At 41.3% G+C, this 7902-nt stretch overlaps 1 pseudogene; it reads left to right on the top strand.

Moving 5' to 3' along the window:
- Window positions 1-1045: 1045 nt before the first annotated feature.
- LOC119906456 lies at window positions 1046-3975 on the top strand (annotated as a pseudogene).
- The last annotated feature ends 3927 nt before the right edge of the window (window positions 3976-7902 follow it).

Consider the following 7902-nt stretch of genomic DNA (forward strand, 5'->3'; position numbering starts at 1 on the left):
TATGGACGGCTGTCCCAAATGAAGGCAGGGTCAATTCAGTGAGTTTCACAGTATGTCACTATTAGCAGTAAAATAAGGGCAGTATTCAACAGAAGTTTAGCTGCTGATCTGAGCTTCCATGGTATTACCGTTTTATTGCCAATAATATTCATCATCTGTCTCAGGAAGGTAACGGCACATTTCTGTCCACGCTGCAAAGCCATGACAGAGCGCTGTAGAATAACTACATGAAATTACAATCCAACTACACATTTCTTCTACCAGCGCAGTAAGAGCTTCGACGCTGGAAGCTGCCAATAAGTGATCAGCTGATTGTCTCATGAACATAACAAAACCAAAACAGCGCTGGAGAGAGAGAGTAAGAGTTTCCTCTTCTTCTTCTACAGACGCATTTAATGTAGTGACGGGCGGAATTACACAAGCAGAAGAGAACGCCATAATGAGGAAACTGTTTGTCCGTTGTCGGCTACGGTAGAAACATGACCACACAATACAGCGACCTCCACAGCAGGGGGTGCCTGCGGTTATGTAGATTCTCATTCTAAGGTAATAAAAACATAACAGTTCATTATGTAAGGTCTTTATACACCACTGAAAACATAGTTATGGATCTTATATTGCATTTCTGTCAATAGATCCTAAGAATATTACACACTGGACCTTTAAATATCATATACCTGCCTTTACCGTCACAAACTGACGCTACAGGGCTTCCCCCACTGCGTTGACCTATGAAGCTATAGGGATCCCCAGTACGTTACAAACAGACAACGATGGAACAGATGTCTTTTTTTTTTTGGTTTTCCGTTCCAGTTTTAAAACACAGAAACCAAAAAACGACTTGGTTTTTTAGTTTTTTCTGATTTGGTTTTGAAACAAAAGAACGAACCATACACAGATTTATCCACCGGGGCTAAGCTACCTGTTGATGGTCAGTAAATGCTGCCATGTCAAAGGCTGACTGCTTGTTAAACTACATGTCTCGTTTTGAACTTCTTCATGTATTAAATTTAGAATATGTGACAGTGGTGTGGAGGATTACGAGATGTTAAAAAGCACCATCGACCGAGCTGGACCAGGTAACAGTGTAATGTGGCACGTAATGTGATTTATTTTACTGTGGAGTAATTTAAGTCCTTCGTAAATGAGTAATGAAAAGACTAATTTATTAAAATAACTTGGCCACCACTGCTCTACAATTCCACTAACCATTGTGACGACAATTTAGTAATCTAGTTATAGTAATAGCAGCAGATCTTGTTAATTGACATTTTGACATTTCATAATAACAACACATTTTATTTATATTGAGTACTTTTGAAGATATGCATATGCTTTATGTGACAAATCAGACAGATTAAAACCTACAAAACACTTCTGTCTTTACCTTTTTTAATTTTGCATACCACAAATAGCAGTTTGACAGCAGAGCATAAAAAAACAGATGAGACCTTACACAACAGGCACACTGCAATAACATGTTTTCTCACTGCAGACATTTTGACTGTTCACAGTAAGAAAAGCACAGGTGTTTCTAACAACATTAGGGGTGGCCCTGTTCAACTGCCCCGGTAAGCCCAGGCAGTGTGGCAGTGTGAACACACCCTGAAAGTGACACAGCTAAATGGAATTCAGCCATCACACCCTGAAACTGACACAGCTAAATGGAATTCAACCATCATGGCTGGGAATGTTTTCACCAACTTGTGTGTGTCAAACAGTAGCCCCTGGCACAGGCTAAAAACTGTCTGTGTGTCTGTGGACAGATTTTGAACGTCACCACTGTGCAGGTGTGTAGTTGCAGCCTGTCCTCACCAGAAATATGAACGTATATGTCGTTTGTTCAAGCAGCTTATTATGACCCATATTTGCGTTTATTGCTGCAGTGACCCCTTGTGGCCGTATGATGAAGTCAGATGACATAGCATAAAGAGCGAGACAGTCCCTGTTGGAACGGGGTGGATGGATAGCCTTTCACACTGGAGGCTGGTGTTGGAGTCTCATGTGAAAGTCAATGTTGAGGTATTTAGAGTTTTAAGGCAAATAGTATTACTGACTTACGTCGACGTCACGTGACATGTGATTTATGTTAAAGTTTTCCTAAACCTAACCAAGTAGTTTTGTTACTTAAACCTAACCAAACTGCGACCATTTGAAAACCATTAATCAAGTGTTTAACGTCATGTGCAGCATTGTTGTTCAGTCTTTTCAATGTTTGACATTGGAGTAAGAGCCGAGTTTGCAAGACAGAATTATTTTGTCGCTTCAGTTCATGATGCTCAGTATTTACTTGTGGATTCAAATGCCTAGAGTCTTGTACATGGCTGTGCTTTGAGGATAAATATTTTTAAGGCTTTTAGAGACACCTGTAAAGGCAGCAAGTCAAGCCCACTGAAAATAAACATACGGACAGGTTATTCTAAATCTTATAATTCTTTCTGACTATTAGAATTTAGGACTGGGTCCATGACTACACCAAGATTTCTGACTTGGTTTGCTTTTCTTTTCTTTTGCCACTTTGAATTTCCTCATGGTTGAAAGGTGCTATCATCAAGCTAAACATAGGCTATTTTTTCAGCTTTGTAACCCAGCTGTTTGATTAACAAGACATTGTCTCAAGAGAGGTGACTCATGAGACAAAAATGTGGTCAGAGATCTTTTTTTTTCATCTGGAGTCTGCACACAGTCCCTCCGCTTCACAACGCAGCTCTGTATGACGAACGCTGTATCTCTGTCCGACAGGGTTCAGAGGTGCCACAAATCCAGATGAAAGGAGGATTGTTCTAGTCGGGAAGACTGGAGTAGGGAAGAGCGCTGCGGGAAACACCCTCCTGGGAGAGAAGCTTTCGAATCAGAACTGTCTCCGTCTTCCCTGACGTCTGAATGCCAGAAAGCCAAGGGGAGCGTTGGAGATCGAAAGGTCGCTGTCATCGACACTCCGGGGCTGTTTGACACTAATTTCACCCAAGAAGAAGTGTTGAAGAGGATCAAGATGTGCATCTCTCTGTCTGCTCCTGGTCCTCACGCCTTCCTGATAGTTCTGCAGCTGACCAGATTCACCAAGGAGGAGAACGAAACTGTGAAGATGATTCAGACCACTTTTGGTGAGGAGGCAGCTAAATACACAATAGTGTTGTTCACACACGGAGACCAGCTGAAGACGCAAACCATTGAGGATTATATTTCAGCGAGTGCTGACCTGAAAGCCTTCCTTCGGCAGTGCTATAATCGATACCACGTCTTTAATAACGAAGTCAAAGACCCTGTACAAACCAGTCAGCTCCTGGACAAAATTGACAAGATGATTATGGCTAACGGTGGAAGCTACTACACCAACGAAATGTTCATGAGAGCAGAGGAAGCCATAGAAAAGGAGAAAAAGCGACTCCTGAAGGAGTTGGAAGCACAGAAGCAGAGAGAGCTGGATAAACTGAGAGCCAAATATTTAGAGCAGGATTTGAGAAGGGAGGAGTCACGGCTGCAGAGGAGATATGAGAATGAAGCAAGAGCTCAAGCTGAAAGATCTAATGAGTTTGTCGCCGCTCCGGTAATAGCTATAGCAACAGCCTGTGGTGCTGCTGTCGGAGGTCTGATCGGAGTTGCAGGAGGTCCAATCGGCATGGTAGTTGGAGTCGCAGCTGGAGCCGCTGTTGGAGCTGCCGTGGGTGCTTTATCACTGAGAGTCTCAGAGCATTGCCATGTGCAATAAGGACAGTACAACTTACAGATAAATGTTTATATTTAATTGATTTCTTGAAAAAATATAGTCCTCTACTCTAGTGTACCATTGCTTCTTAGTAAACTCTTTGCATAAATAATTTGCATTAAAGATGATTAATAATCACTTTTTGTCAATAATTGAAATATTTTGTACCTGAAATAGAGCTAATCGACTTGTATTACTATGCATCATTAACAGTGTCTTGACTGTATAATATTTGTATAACATAATAAAAATCATTGATGTACTTTTCATGATGGATTATGACTGAATTATCATCATTTGGATTCTGTGCATTTGCATTTGATGTGTATATGAAGGAGGAGAAACAGATCATTTCCATCTTTTTGTAAAACGTTACTTAGACAGGAATAAATGCATTTGTTGGGGACTTTTTTCAGTGGATGATTATTCCACATTTGGTGCTCTAGTGAGTATTTGGGGCAGCAGGGTGTATGTGGGATAGTTCAGTTATTTATTGTTTGGCCAACATGAGTTCCATTTTGTCCAGACTGGACCGTTAGTAGCAGTCTAAGCTGGGCCAACATGGCTCCTGACCAGTTCTCTTTCCTCTCCTCTGAGCAATCACAGCACCACCATGGTACCTGGTTCGGTTGATCTGGCTGGTGGATTGGCTAAGGTCCACTGCTCTTTAATCCAAAACCATGTCTTTCTTTTCCAATTAGCATATTTCTGTCATAGGTAGCACAATAAAAGTGTAGCAAAGTTTGAACGCGCTACCGGCTGCTGCATCTACATGGGCTGCTCGTTGCCATAGCAATTTGCAATTTGGTTAGGGTTAAGCAGCGGCGTCGTTAGCCCTGGGCATCCACAGATGTTTTTTGAAAAGCCCTGGATCTCAGAAGTATTTTTATAAAACAAACAACAAAAGGCTGAAAATTGAACTAACTAATGTTACGTGCACAGGAGCGAGCGAGAGAGAGATTATTGTTATTATTTATTCTCCTGCAAATTAGCGGAGAATAAGATAATACAGCTGTAGCTCTGTGTCTGCCCTCTCTGCTCCACCTGAAGTTTTATTTCACAATGCCTTCCTGGCTCAGGCAATTTCGGAGCTGGCTCATATAGGAGGCGGTTTACTAAGAGACCAGTCACTCACTCACACTCTCTGCATCAGTCGCGGACAAAATGTAGCCGATAGAAATGTTGAGGGAGGAAAAAAGAAGTTGCTGAGGCCGGTGCAGCTTCTTCTTTTGTGCTTTCATAAGCCGGCAAGTGAAATACTTTCACTTTCCATTAATGATGCATTAAAAGTGTCTCTGCAGAGCAAATGAAGACGACTACACACTGTAAGATCTATGTCATGATCACTGCATTGATTGAGATTTTTAAAATATATTAAAAGTGTCCTGTTGTTGAACAGAGCATCACTTTGGACATAAGCCTGTTTCTTTTATTCAATTATTATGTGAAGATATGAAGTTTTATGAGCTGGGCTAAGCCCCCAATGTTTCAAGATCCTAAAAATGCCCCTGGGTTTAGGCAACAAAACCACTGGGTTAGGTTTAGGTAATACAACTACTCGGTTAGTTTTAGGCAATAAGGCGACTCGGTTAGGTTTAGACAACGAGACCACTCGGTTAAGTTTAGGCAATACAACTACTTTGTTAGGTTTAGACAACAAGACCACTTGGTTAGGTTTCAGTTAGGTTTAGGCAACAAGACCACTCGGTTAAGTTTAGGTAATACAACTACTCTGTTAGGTTTAGACAATAGGACCACTTGGTTAGGTATAGGCAACAAAACCACTTGGTTAGGTTTCAGTTAGGTTTAAGCAACAAACCACTCAGTTAGGTTTAGGTAATACAACTATTCGGTTAGGTTTAGGCAACAAGACCACTCGGTGAAGTTTAGGCAGTACAAATACTCGGTTAGGTTTAGGCAACAAAACCACTTGGTTAGGTTTCAGTTAGGTTTAAGCAACAAAACCACTCAGTTAGGTTTAGGTAATACAACTATTCGGTTAGGTTTAGGCAACAAGACCACTCGGTGAAGTTTAGGCAGTACAAATACTCGGTTAGGTTTAGGCAACAAAACCACTTGGTTAGGTTTAGGTAATACAACTATTCGGTTAGGTTTAGGCAACAGACCACTCAGTTAGGTTTAGGAAAAGATTGTGGTTTGGGTTAAAATACGTTTGTTACGTTAAGTCACGTGACATTTACCATGTGACTTAACTCATGTGACATAAGTGGGTAATGCTATTTAACTTAAAACTTTACATTACTCAACATTTACTTGGTCTCCTGTGTGAAAGTCCTGGGTTTGACCCATTCTTTCACCCCATGCATCTACTTAAGCTATTTCTCGCTCTTTATAAGATGTCACCTGACTTCCAATTTGCCAACTTTTCTGCACTATATTTAGAATGAGCCACTTATATCTACTAAACCGCGGGCACCCCCTTCCATGGAGTAGCAGTATTGTGTCTTCATGTTTCTATGATAGCTGACAATGGACAAACAGCGTTACAGAGCGTGTTTCGTCATCACGGCGTTCTTCTGCTTGTATAATTCCAGCAGTGTAGACGCCCGTCACTACCTTAAATGCGTCCGTAGAAGAAGAAGAGGAAATAATATAATCCATCCATCGTCAACCGCTTATCCTGCATACAGGATCTTGTATGCAGCCAATCCCAGCTGACATCGGGCGAAAGGTGGGGTACACCCTGGACAGGTCGCCAGTCCATCGCAGGGCCACACAACCTCACACTCACACTAAGGACAATTTAGGGTCGCCAATTAACCTATCCACGTCTTTGGATAGTGGGAGGAAGCCAGAGAGAACCCACGCAGACACGGGGAACATGCAAACTCCACACAGAAAGGCCGGGGCAACCGGGGTTTGAATCCATGACCTTCTTGCTGTGAGGCGACAGTGCTAACCCACACAGTCTCTGATTACTCCTCTGGTTTATTAGAAGTTAGAAGAGAAGTGACATTTGGACAAATGAACGAGCACACGTGTAATTTTACACGAGAGCCGACAGCATGTGGATCTTAATAGATGAAGCCAGATGGAGTTGGGACAGATACAGAGAGCTGACGGCAAAAAAATCACGGACATGATCGGTGTGGATTTTCCCAGATGGAAGGCTACAATATGGGACAGATGTTTTCAAAGCGGAGCTTAAGTTTTTAATTGAGGTTGTCAGACTTTAGCGACGCAAATGAAAGCTGCTGTTTTATAGCTTTAGCTAGAAGCTAATCATAATCAATGACAGACCTGGCGTGTTTCTCCTTTCAGTGGTGTAAAATATGTAACATTAGTTGGATTCATTTAATGGAGCCTTGTTATTCTCCAGTGCTGTGGTTTGGCTTTTCCGGTCACGTTAGCTAGACAATCAGCTGATCAGTAAAGTTAGTTGGCAATAAAACAGTAACGTTAGCTCACAGCATGGAAGCGATCAGCCAGCTAACCTATTACTGCTCTGGTAGAAAAAACATGTAGTTGGATTAATTTCATGCAGTTATTCTCCAGCGCTGTACTTTGGCTTGTGGTGTAAAATATATAGTTTGATTAATTTCATGTAGTGACTCTCTGTCTCCAGTGCTCTGTTTTGGCTTTGTCACTACTTTGTGAGACAATCAGCTGATCGTTAATTGGCAATCAATCAGCTGATCACTAATTGGCAATAACAGGTAGCTTCCAGCATGAAAGCTCAGATCAGCCAGCTAAACTTTTACTGCCTGGTAGAAATAATATGTTGTTGGATTGTAATTTAATGTAGTTATTCTACAGCGCTCTGTTATGGCTTTGCAAGGTGGACAGAAATGTGCCGTTACCTTCCTGAGACAAACAGATGATGAATATTATTGGCAATATAACGGTAACAGCATGGAAGCTCAGATCACCAGCTAAACCTCTGTTTATACTGCCCTGTTGGAAAAGGTATTTACTTAACTGCTAATAGTGACACATATCATGACTGTGTGCCTATCAATGACCAATAATTAATACTTTCCGAATATGCATTAAAAAAGGTGTTTTTTGGATAGTGCCACTGTGCACGCAAATATGTAATTTGTACTTTCACATGCTAAATACCCATTAAAAACGTTGCACCATTTTACCACAAGCTGAAATTATGGCTGTCAGTACTACTTTGTGTTTCTGTTGTTTTCAAAAATTAAAAAGACATTTTGGTAAGATTTGCAGAG

The sequence above is a fragment of the Micropterus salmoides genome, unplaced genomic scaffold, assembly GCF_014851395.1.
Source record: "Micropterus salmoides isolate LMB-PRFRI ecotype aquatic unplaced genomic scaffold, ASM1485139v1 Ms_hic_scaffold_1611, whole genome shotgun sequence".
Taxonomy (NCBI): Eukaryota; Metazoa; Chordata; class Actinopteri; order Centrarchiformes; family Centrarchidae; genus Micropterus; species Micropterus salmoides.